Genomic DNA, 13776 nt, shown 5'->3' with positions numbered 1-13776 from the left:
TATACCGGAAGATGACAGCAACTTTCTTATCTTAAATGGGTGCCCCCATTTTTTATTGCATACTTAAATTCTCTGTAAAATTTTATGAATTTTGATATTAAACACTCTATATCTAACATTGACCGTTTTTGAGAAAAAAAATATTTAAAATTTTTGAACTAAAAAAACTGCCTGTCAAAAATATGTGTATAGCCTAAACGTCAAATTTAGTGATTACCACAGCCACTTTGCCACAAAGAGAAAACATGTGGCTATCTATTTCAAAAATTAAATTGTTCGAATATCATATAATAATGGCCGCAGCTGTCATAGAATTGAGCAATTTAAAAATTATCATAAATCATTTTTTTCAAATGGAAACCCACTTTTTTTATTTCACTAGTGAAAAGGCTTTTCAATTCCTTACTTTTTGACTATACATGTTCCTATACCTAAAATAAATCGTTTTTAAGTTATTTAAGATTTAGTTTTAAAGCGTATATTTTATACTTGATTTTAACCAGTAGCCTATGACTTTAAACCAGGGTTGGCATGATTTAAATCAAATGGTTTAAATCATGATTTAAATCGTGATTTAAATCTAGTGATTTTTTTAATTTTAATCATGTGATTTAAATCAAAAAATTAATTTTATTGAAGCTTTATAATAAATCAAAAAATAACTGTAAAAGTTATAAAAATCTGTCCTAGAAAACTATAAAAAATATTTCTATAGCAGATATAACAGATAATAAATCGAAAAATAATTGTAAATTTTATAAAATTATATAAAAATATCTATTCATCAATGTAACTGTTGAACCGATTTTTGAAGTAATTTCGTGTGAATCCATAAGACCGCTAAACGCAGGGATTTATTTTAAAATTTATGTATAAGTGACAAAAATTCGCTGTTCGAATACATATCATTCGCAGAACAGTGCCAGAACTAGGTTCTTCTGATATAGAGACTATATCTTCATTCCCGAAAATCTATAATCGTTGTCAGAAAATATATTGTTTTAAATTTTTTTTGAAACTTTGGTATGTTTCCAAATTCTTACCGACATTTTGATTTGCAGTAAGTACTTTACACTTTGACATTAGATAATACTAATTTCATTCTTGACTTTAGACTATTTCCCAATAATAGTGTATTGTTTTATTAAGAGTAGAAATTATACTTTTTTTGACGATGCTGTACATGAAGGACCATCGTAAAGCTATTCCGACGTTACAAGGAGGCACAAAAAGTACATTTTTACTCCGAATAAAACACTATTTTTATACTAAACATTACAAATAATTTTTTAATCGATTTTAAACATTGCAAATAATACAAACAGTAATCGAGAAACAATTTGTACAGTCGTTGATTTTGACACTTAATATCAGTTTAACAATATATTTTTGTACTTTTGTGCTTAGGCGTAAGGGTGCTTTACTTTTATGCCTAGCCGTTAAAATGGCAAAAATTAATACTTTTGAGACGTTTGAAAAAAAAACCTTTTGATCTGCAGCGAGCGACTTTTTTTGCGGAATATTGGTGATCGATGTGGAAAAATGACAGGCGCCATAGAATTATTAATGTTGTTATCGGTATCGCTCAGAGTTATAAAGATTTAGCCATTTAGGATAGGACTTTAATTGGAAATAAGTCCTAGTCATTTGGAAATCCGATTTATATATTGTTTTGAATTAAAATAAAAAAAAAATCTGATTTAAATAAAAAAAATCCGATTTAAATAAAATAAATCTGATTTTTTTGATTTTTTTAAAAAAATCATGATTTTTTCCAACCCTGCTTTAAACGTCAAGTGATGTAAAACAATAGATCTGGCCATTTCATATTGTGACGCTTTGTTCAAAAAGCAGCATCATTTCCGAGCCCACTTTGCGCTGTTTTTTTTTCGATCATACGGAATATTATTAATAATATCAACTATTAGATATCAGTAAAGACAAAGCTGAAGAGCGAAAATACGAGATATCTTTTTATAAATACACTTTTTAAACTCTTAAGGCAGGCAGTATTTATACTATAGGAAATTCAAATAATTCGTTTTCTGACAGATGGAAATATATTTTCTGACCGTTTGACACTTAATGTCAAAGTAAGCTAGATAAAATCAAGAAAAATATACGTTCTCAAATTAAATCTTAAATAACTTAAAAACGATTTATTTTAGGTATAGGAATATGTATGCTAGAAAGTAACGAATTGAAAAACCTTTTCATTAGTGAAATAAAAAAAGTGTATCTCCATTTGAAAAAAATGATTTATGATAATTTTTTAATCGCTCAATTCCATGACAGCTACCGCCATTATTATATGACATTTGAACAATTTCATTTTTGAAATAGATAGCCACATGTCTTCTCTTTATGTCATAGTGGCTGTGGTAATCACTCAGTTTGACATTTAGGCTATACAATTTTTTTTGACAGGTAGTTTTTTTCATCCAAAAATTTTAAATATTTTTTTTCTCAAAAACGGTTAATGGTAGGTATAGAGTGTTTAACATCAGTATTCATAGCATTTTACAGAGAATTTAAGTATTTAATAAAAAATGGGGGCACCCATTTAAAATAAGAAAGTTGCTGTCAACTTGCGGTATTTCCGGAAGTGCCGCCATATTGAAAATAATTTTAATCCATAGATCTCATTGTAAAACAATGATGTGCGAAAAAAACAAATCAAATTGAAATGTGTCCATTAAAACGCCAAAGAAAATTGACAAAAATTGAATGTTATGATTATATTAGTCGATTTCGTTTTTAATATATGAATGGAATGTATAAATCATTGAATAAAAATATTAAGGCAAGTGGAGGAAAGCAGTAGAGGATTAATATGGCTGACTTAAATTCCGATTTATCAGAGTAAGCTGTTCTAATTTTATTTAAAACGTAAAAAAACAATGTAGGGTAGATATACAACAATTTGTTGTTTCTATTTTTTCATTGTCAATAAATGTTATCAATTTAATGAAATTGTTAAAAATATATTTCTAATAAAAATGGATTAGTTTTAATAATTATTTAATAACAAAAATACTAGATAAAACACTACTAAAACACCCAACTCAGATTAACGTATCCTAATTATTTTTGACTAGTAGTAAACAAAAGAAATAGAAGAATAATTTTTTTTCGACAACAATTGAAGAGTGGAAATACCAAAGGAGGTAAGTGCCAAAATTATTTTTTCGAGATAAATGAGAAAAACATTGTAGAACTAAAATTAATAAATTTTTAAAATATCTTTTAAAATACATATAATATACATAAACAATAAACGCTTTCGTTTGGCACTTGTAACTTTTGTTAGGACATGCAGCATAGTATTTGTTACGTTTCTAATGTAATAATTTAATATTGAGATATTTGACACTTACTCCGTTTGGTATTCACTCTTCGATTATTAAATTTAAATTTATTATATAAAAAATGATATAATTTTATAATCATTTTGATGTATTCTAAAGGGTATGACATGACGTTCCTTATAAATTGTTTAATTTAACTAACTAAATTAAACATTACATATGCTAAATAAGTAACGTTTTAGAATTTAGTATGCATAAAAATATGATAGAATAAGTAATTTTTAAACTTATATGATTATTAATAATTAACAATTGCTGTTTAATGAGTGAAATTTATATTAGGAACTAGTTAAAAAAAATAAAAAAGTTATCCTTCGAGCCGGATTTGAACCAGCGACCTATGGATTTCTATAATTGAACAACCTCTACAGTCCACCGCTCTACCAACTGAGCTATCGAAGGTATATTACTGCTTTTGGATTTCTGGTACATATTCGTAGTCATTTATTTTGTATTTTCAATTTTCACTAATTTTTACTAAATTAGGTATATAGATTAGGAACTAAGTATTTAAATTCATTAGAAAACTTAGGAAATTAAAATATTTTACATTTTGCGTATAAGTAATTACACACGACACACAATCTTTATTAATTAGGTATAAGTTTCTAATAGCTTGTTTAAAATAAATTATTGTAAAAAATTAGACCTATTAAAAAAATAGATAGCATGGATAAAGACAATATATTAACTGTATAACTGTAAACTAAGGAAATCTATCTACTATATTACTAACATTTAAATAGAAATTAAAATATTTCACCATATTGTCAAGAAATTATCAATCTTTATTATAGACCTTCACTTCATTCTTCATTAAGAAAAAGTATAAGAAAGTAGTGCAAAAAACAGTTTTTAGCATATTTGTACAAAATGAAAACACAAAAACTAAATACCATAGAACCGAAAAAAAATGAAAACTAATAACCTTCTAATAATTAATAGAGTTCACCTGGAAATGAAGTAGGGTCAATGCATTGGTTCTCGGCCTTTTGGCCGGAAACGGAAACTTTGACTTTGAAAGCAAATTAGATATGGAAGGAGATTTTAAATCATAATTTGCCCAATACAAAAAATGTTCGGTAGAGTGTTTTAATAATTATGGATTTTTTTTTAATTTTTATTTTCAAAACTTTAGTAAAAAATTCACAGATTTTGCAACATGCGCAACCATCATAGGCGTATTGAAAATACCAGACACAAAGGTCGGCGGTGGTCAGCAATCACCTGTTTTTTTACATTTTATATTAACTTGTGACGTCATTTGGAAGAGCTCGATAGAAATATAAAAGAACTAAAGCTTGTTTGGAAAGCAATTTGACATTCGTGACGTCAGCACTCCGGCAGTCTAACGTATCGCAAATTGCCATTCGCAAATATATTCCAGATACGTATAGTGATATTGTATTAGTATTTTGATATTTGATTTTTATCGTGATGGCTTTTTATAAAAGTGAAGAATTTAGTAAGAAAAATATTAATGATGGAGATGAACGTGTACGGATTCATGAATGGTCACGATCACGATCACGACACTATAGAAATGTGAGGTATAGACATACATAGAATTAATGGCATTAATTTGCAATAGCACCTCGAACCCACAGTTTCATTATGGAGCCAGATTAAACGAATCAGAATGAGTATTATGTTACCGTAAAGCCCGAATATTGGTTAAACGTAGGGTTACCCACGTAGGAGCCCGAAATATGCAAAAAAGTCACTTTAGGTTAAGTTTAGATTAGGCCTATATTTTTATTAATGCAAAACCAACTAAAACCTAATTCTAATCTAACCTAAACTCACTCCCTCTTTGCATATTTCGGGTTATTACCTAAGGTATTTCTAGGTTTAACCAATATTCGAACTTTAATATGTAAATTTATGGACGGTCCATAAATTTAAATTCGCCGTACAAAAAAATAAGTAATAGTTACTGTAGATAAAAATAAATTAAAATATAGTTCCACGATAACTTAGTTTGCAGCTTCTTTTCATCATACCTAGTAAAAACCCTTCACAACCACTACTCATAGTATGTATACATATGTATTTTTACACATCATTATGAGATTTAAGTCATAGGTGCCCATAATATGAGTAGCGGTATTGACGGTTTTTTGTTATGATGTAAATGTTGTGTGATATGAAAAAGCAACAAAATATATTATCGATTGCAGCAACTATACCTAGTTTACATTCAGTATGTCCAATTAATATAGAACATTATAGCTATGCATGATTTTAAAAATTTGCTACCATTATATTTTGATAGTTGAGTTTTTGAAATTATTTGTTAGCTTCTTAAACAAAACAGACCCATAATAATTCAAATCTTTATCATCCAAGACTTCCAAGAATTATAAAGTAATCTCACGTCAAATTTTTAAAATTATTGTATGCCTTAAATGTTTGCAAAGTTAACAAAAATATGTCTTTGATTACCTGCAATTAATATATTTGGTCCAATTTATCAGTTCTGCTTCATATCCGAAATTCAGATTGTGTGTGACACAACGAAGAGTCAACGTGCAACGTGAACGACAAGAAAATGGCAAGTAAAAAAAATTGTAAAGTCTTAATTACTAATTACACAGTCGTTCTCTAGTTCTCCTGCCTAAAATCTATATTGCCTTCCCTAAGATTTTAAATATAAATGATTGAAACTCATACAAGTTTACCACAATTTAAACTTAAGATAATTATTTGATTATTAAATCCATAATTATATTAAAATATAACACTTACGAAGTTACTAAATATTAACTATTTCTACTTAATCATTTAATAATTCTGATAAAAACACGATTGATTATTTATTTTAGAAATCATACGGGCTATAATCATTAAAATGACTATATTAACAATACTTAAATCAAAATTTATTTGAAGGAATGCTACTGTATTACAATAATTGTAAAACAAGTATGTAATAATAACTCGGAATAATTATTAAAAACTGCTCATCTTGTTATAGATGTCGGCGTCTTGTCTCTATTATTTTATTAGCCGTTTAGCTATACTTTGATTTCAGATAATGCAGATTTTAATGTGCCATTTGTGTTTTTTTTATTGGACTTATTATTTTTAGCATATTTGGTATACTCTATGAAGTTATTTTTAAGTGCTCCTGTCTATTTTTCAATTATTAAAGTGCCTTTAGATTCAATTAAAATTAATTAATTGGTGTATAGTATTTGTATTATCGGTTTGTTTATTTTTTATGAAATGAATTTTTTCCTATTAAAATAAACATAGCTTACTAAATCACTAGCTAGCCATTTTTAAATACAGGATGTTAATTAAGTATCTGGCCAAACTTCAGGAGGTGATTCTTTGAGTAAAAAGTTCATATAAACATGTGTCCGGAAATGTACAACTTTAAAGATACAGGGGGTGTCAAGGTGTCTAATAGACCTTTTTTATTAATATCTCAGAGATCCGTTAGCCGATTTTGTTGAAATTTCGCTGTGTTGTGAAATTTAATAAGTTAGCACTAATTAAATGATAATTATTATTTACAACAATATTTAAATCGTTTAAAAACTTATCCCAATAAATATTTGGCACCGCCCTGAATTAATTTGTTTTACGTTGGCGGTGGAAACCATGCAAGCTTTTTCTGTGTCCTAAGTTGTTAATTAAAAAAGAATTATCATATAAAAAATATAGGTCCTAATAGCCTAAATTTTATCAAAATATATCAGCAGATCCGATGAGACCCGAATTATTATATGTTTTGGAACTTAATGATTTAATTAATTATTCCCTTTAATGCATCGATTGTGCGCATTATCCTACGCGCCAAGAAAAATATTGCATTAGTCTAAATTTATTATTTATGTTATTCCGCTCTTTCACGTATAATTTGCCTCCTGCTTCTCATACGGAAAGAGTTAGATTAAAATAGCCCAACTGTACTTAAAACCCTATGCCTTGACGCATATTCTTTTTTATAATAATATCGGCTTTCAGAGACTAAACATCCATATCCATAAAACAGTTGGCCCACACTAATAAGATCTCATTTCGACCCTCGGACGGCCTTCAGCTATCGACTTACGTGTTGACAAGTTGATTAGGCAGGTTATTGAACTCCATGTCGCCTCTAGCATGTCGTTTTTTCAAAGATGGGTCCCATATAAACGCGGCCAGAAGTATTTTCAATACTAAAAACAATAATAACCGAAAAAAGTGCTATTTTACTGGTTCTTGGCCACCACTCACAGTTCTCGGCCAATTTTGTATTGGTTCTCGGCCATGTAGGTATACCTAGAATATAGGTAGGATACCTTACTATGATTCTGCGTACCTAATTAAGAATCAATTAATTTATGAAGGTATCAATAAAAAAACTTTAATTAAAAAACTTATATGTATGTATGGCAGGAATATTAGTAATACAATAATAGCAATAGGCTCCTTAAAACCTAAATCAACTATAACAAATAAGTAACTATAAACATTAGGTACCGGTTAAATACCCATAACCATAGGTATCTGATTTTCTGAAGCTATTCTTTACAGAATTCTTAAATCTGTCAGATTTTGATAAAATTTCGTCAAACACGCTACAAAAATTAATTTTTGTCACCCAGCAATTTAGATTTTCGGGTTTGTTCTGCCACTTACAAACTGTTTTTTTCCATTCCGATTTCATCGGTTTGAAGACGCTAACGTCAGCAGGCTGGAGCATGTGGGTGATGTTAGATGGAAGAGCCTATAAAATTATTTCATTATTGTGGCACCACTCACTAATTGACATAGTGAGATGGGATTTATGCCCATCCATGAACAGGATAAAAGGCCTCGGAATATTTTCTGTAATCAGCCATTTGTTAAAATCATTATTGATAAACTCAAAAAATACGTCAGATGTCATCCATCCTCTTTCTGACATTCCTAACACCCAACCGCTCGGCATATTGGCCATAACAGCCCTGGGAAGTCGCACATAAGGGAATAACAGAAGTGGAGGAGCAAATTTTCCTTCGGCGTTGAACATAAATCGGGTTTCCTCAGAAGATCGGGTACTCTTCCTTTGATTCTATTCTGGATCGTCGCCCTTGGTACATTAAATCTTCGACTGGCCTCCCTTATTTTCATTTTGTTTTCCCGGATCTCACGCAGAACATTCTTGAGATCTTTCTCTGTATAATGGTACATCCTCTTTTTAATCCTTGATACTTTAGGTCGTATCAAGACGGTTTTATAACCCTGGGTTTTATTTCTCCTAGTTTCCCTATATAGCCATTGAAAAAAATCAAAAGGATTAGAGTTGGTTGACGGCCGAGAACCGAAATCTACAGTGATCTTGGTTCTCGGCCACACTATTTTTGCATGGTGGCCGAGAAACGCTAGTTCTCGGTCACTATTTTTAAACATAATTTTTGATTAAATTATATTTTATATTCGAATTAATTTAGCGGCCGCAATCTATAATTAAAAAGCAATAATATAAGTAAATAAAAAAAAAATAACAAACACAAGAGAAAATATGTTTTTTTATAGTTTTTTTAAGATTGAAAAATAACTTTTTATACTGACTCTCGGCCATGTTGGCCGAGAACTAAAAGAGCGTGTCTTTTAATTACTGGTTTGCGGCCCCTGAAAATTTTAACTAAAAACCCAATTTTTGCTTAGTTTTGACATATATTTACATGTTTTTACCCTCCCCCATCATATATAATACATTACAAGTACTTAGAGTAAAAAAAATATTAAAATACTTACTATTTTGTAGCTTCACACTAGTAAGCACATTTATATTTGAAACACTACCTATGTTGTTCTGTTTCGCGTCCAAGAACTGTGGCTTTTTCGCATGCTTATTAGTTGCAGCTCCATCTTAACCCCTACTACTTTCGATAGATAAATGATACATGAATCTATTTTACCATTTGGACTGGACAAACGGCGATTAAATTAACTAATATTTAGCTTTAAATCCTAAAAAGGCCGAGGACCAGTGCTGGCCGGATAACCAGTGCACTGACCCTATCCCTGTCATTTTCTATGTAGAACTTATGTAGAATATACAAAGAGAATAATAATAGGTATAGCAAATGTCATCGATCATTAATTTTAAGTCAACTTTAGTATTGTTTTTTCATCAAAGAATATAATAAGATTGTCCGTTTCCTATAAATGTCTTAAATATTATCCTTGTATATGAATTTTTAATAAACAAGGATATTATTCAAAATTAAATACATCAGTTTATTTTCAAATTTAATAATTTTTATCCTTCAAATTGTCAAGAACAGGATATTTCTTGATAAAATGGCGAATGAACTTTTGTATAGGTATTTATATGGCCAACATTCTGTTTCAGTAAAATGTTCTTAAATGAATTATTATTATTATTTTTCGGATACGGCCTATCCTATTATGATATATATTCGAATTTTACTTAGACCAAGTAATTATGTGTCTCTTTCTTTGTGTTTGGCCAATAAATTTATTAAATTTACTTTTGGAAATTAAATCCCTTAGTGTTTTATCATATTAAATAAAACTCATTGTTTTTAAACTCAATATTTCGATATAATTTATATTTTCATCGGGAGAATTCTACAATACAACACATTTTTAAAATACTACCAAAAATATTATTTCTGTACTTACAAAACTAGAGTAATCCTATTATAAAATAACATTTAAATAAAAGAAGACACACATTACACTATCGACGTCAAATACAGTACTGAGAACAAACATAATACAGGAATCTTGAAAAAAGTCTTTTAGAATCTTTATGCCCTATGCAAAAAGCAAGTGTTTTTTTTATTAAAAATATAATGAAAAATAATCTTATACCAAAATAAACCAAACCAAACTAAACCAAATAGTGTACTGAAGTTTTTCTATTTACTAAATTTTGTGTCGCAATAATAAAAATAATATTACCTCATACAGAGTGTCTAAAAAATTATTTTAAATAATTACTAGCTTTAAACAGCAATAACTTAATTTAAATGGAACATCCTGTATATTTTACCTATCTTTTCAAGTTTTAGTAGAAAATCATTTTCGTATAATTTAGACCTCATTTATCAATATACCCATAGAATATTGACATTTTAGATTATTTTAAAAAATGTAACAAATTTTCAAAGAGTGCAGATACTAATATTGTCGATATAGTTTGTTTATTTTATTAAAAAATAAAAAAAACTGTTCAAATACTATTTGTTAAAGAGGACCAATTAATATGATCCCAGTATTCGAACTATACAAGGTGGTCCGAACTGTATTCCGGAAACTTCGGCAGCATATTCTGCAGATAAAAATAAGTAAAAAGTTCGTATAAATATAAAATATGTCCAAAATGTTTACTTTCAGCGATACAGGGTGTAGAAGTTTTCTTTTTGATTTCGATTTTTTTCGAAATAATTTCTGAAGTAACGTCAATATTTGGATGAAAATTGGTGTCTGGGAGTTTTTTGACATGAGAAATTTAATTTTGGTGTCAATATGACTCCTACTAATAGAGGGCGCCACCTGCATGTGTTTTAACTGTTTTGAAGCGTAATAAATTTTTGTCCGTACCTGTATAAAACTACCGAGTGAAAAAATATACATCTTTGTGACTTTTCACGTAAAAAATATTTTTTTGTAAAAATCGCTACGAGCAACCAACCGTTCTTAAGATATTTAGAATGGAAATAGACAATACATTATTGTCGAAAAATAAACACGTTGAGTAGATAGTTATTTCACTGAAATAATAAATTTGGGAAATTTTTATTTTTTTAATTTAATCATAAATTTTTCTGCAAAAAATGATGATAAAACAGTTTCTGTTGAACTTTTGGCACAAAAACATTTCAAATTTATGATTTCAGTCAGATTTCAGTATTTTAGGACATACATTTATACGAACTTTTTTACTTATTTTTATCTGCAGAATAAGCTGCCGAAGTGTCCGGAATACAGTTCGGACCACCCTGTATATTAATTGACTGCGTTCATAAATAATTGCTCCAAATGCTAAAAAATCTGAATTTTGTATGTGTATTAGACAGTGCGTAACTTGTTTTTTTACTATATTGATTCTGATTCAAATCCACATTATTTATTCACATTAATTAATATAATTAATCTGAATAAATTAATTAATTTTTATTACAGTAAACATAACTTCTGACAAGCAGTGTCCGTTTAGGTTTAACGCAGAAGTGTTTACAAAAAATAACTATTTTATTTTGTAGATTTTTCTTGCAGTGCAGTGGCGAAATACCCATAAAGGATTTTTTTGGAGAGATTAATTAAGTAGCACAATTAAGTATGTAATTAATTAATATTTGGCCGGAAATAATGGGGATAATCAGGATAATTATATATGTTACGCTCAATAATCGAAAAAATACGCAAATCTAGTTTTGAGCAAGGAATATTTCCCAAACCCGAAAAACCCAACTAACCCATGAATTAACACCCTCCAAATAACCACGCTAACAAACTCGCCAAATAACTAAACCAATCCAACCAAAAAGAGGGAAACCAATGCAATAAAATCACACTATAAGCAAAAAAAAATAATCGAATAAAATTAATTTTTTGGGTTTGGGAAATACTCCTTGCTCATAATTAGATTTGCGTATTTTTTTCGGGCATTGCCCGAATTCTACTATTTAGCGTAATATATACTAAGGGTCGTATATATTTCTGGTCTTGGGTGCCGGTTTTCATGTGTACGAAGAGACAATACGAAGTAATAAATACTTCGTATTTTTGCTCACTACGACTTACTAGATTGCTATAACGACTCACTCCTATACATGTAAACGCCGACCTAAAGGTTCGCTTGCCAGCAGGGTATAATAATAGAATTTCTCGAAAACACAATATAGTTAAAGAGTTGGAAAAGGTTTGAAACGCGTTTTCATTTTAGGAATTGTCTTGAAAATAATAATTTAATTAGTGCGTCGGGCATCCAGGGCCGGCGGGAGGAAAATATTGAGACCGGGCGAGTACCCTCTCTGGCACCCCCCTCCTCCCCCTTAACAGTTATAACTTTCTTTTCCCTTCAGTCCTATACTTTAACTACAACTAAGCATATTTATGCTACTTTAACAATAAATTTCCACTTAAAGGTATATTTCAAAATTCTTCTCTTTGTTCAATCTTAGTCTGCGATTGTTGTTTTTTCTACACCGGTGCGTCGCGAAAGTGGCTCATTCCTATAATTTTTTTATTTTTTTTAGATAAAAAACGAGTTTTGATATGTTAGTATTTTTTATTCTTAATCTAAGGGTAGTGTATGACATATATTAGGTTTGATTGACGTATATTCAATAATTGTTTTTAGTCACTTCCTGTTTGACCGGAAATGACTTAAACTTTTGATTTTTAAATGCACCCTCGGTATATTTCTACTTTATTCCAAAAGAAAATGACATTCTGAGTAGAATGACATATTATATGTCACTTTTGACATTTTTGCTTAAAAAAATCGTATTTTAAATTTTAATTTATAGTGCCATGGCTGTATTAAAAATGTTTATTAGTTTAAATAAGGAGCCTTGGAAAAATAGATTTGATCGTCTAATGTTTTTCGTGTCTTTTTTCGTCCCGGCCGGTTAAAGATGCCTAAATCGTATTTTTAACCATATCTCAATATTTTTTAAATGGAACAAGGGTAGCTTATTAGCATATTTGGAAAAGCCATTCTTTTACGAATAATTTGATACCACATCACACTTGGTATTTCGAGTCAAATTGTTACAAATTGTTCGCCGTTATGAACCGCATGTTACAATGTGTTACAATTTCAAATAAACCATATGCAAAAAGGTCAAAAGTTGACATATATGATGTCATCCTATTCAGAGTGTCATTTTCTATCGCGTAAAATAGAAATATACCGAGGGTGCCATTTAAAAATCAAAAGTTGTAGTAATTTCCGGTTAAACAGGAAGCGACCAAAACAATTGAATACGTCAATTAATCCTAATTTATGTCGTATACTAACATACCAAATCTCGTTTCCACAAAAATAAACAAATCATAGGGGGAGAAACTTTTGAGACGCACCCGGTATATAGAGCTATAAGAAATAGAATTCCAACTTTCGCAGTCTCGTTCTGGTATAAGTGATCTTTGAAAACATTAGTATTAAATTGAAAGCAGTTGCATTATTTTTTATTATATTTTATTATTAAGAATTTAAGACAATTTTCCTTTCTTTTTCACAAACAATTACATATTTAGTGCAGAATCAGTATTATGATCAGACAGTTTTGTCGGCTTCAAAATAAGGATCAGCCAGTGTTTGAGATGCATTTCTTTGTGAGAAATTTTTCTTTGTGTGATTCCTCTAATGAGAAAATTCTACGATTCTGCTACCATTTCCAGTGTATTACTACATATTCAATCCGGAACAATCAAAACCACCAAAAGATTG

General features: G+C 29.3%; 1 non-coding gene across 1 annotated transcript; it reads right to left on the bottom strand.

Annotated features, from left to right (window-relative positions):
- Positions 1 to 3678: 3678 nt before the first annotated feature.
- On the bottom strand, positions 3679 to 3770 carry Trnay-gua. The gene is given in 2 exon segments: positions 3679 to 3714; positions 3734 to 3770. It is a non-coding gene; the product is annotated as a tRNA-Tyr (tRNA).
- Between the last annotated feature and the right edge of the window lie 10006 nt (positions 3771 to 13776).

This window comes from Sitophilus oryzae, unplaced genomic scaffold, assembly GCF_002938485.1.
Source record: "Sitophilus oryzae breed Bouriz unplaced genomic scaffold, Soryzae_2.0 scaffold_1614_pilon_pilon, whole genome shotgun sequence".
Lineage (NCBI taxonomy): Eukaryota > Metazoa > Arthropoda > Insecta > Coleoptera > Curculionidae > Sitophilus > Sitophilus oryzae.
This window is presented reverse-complemented; position numbering and strand designations above follow the sequence as displayed.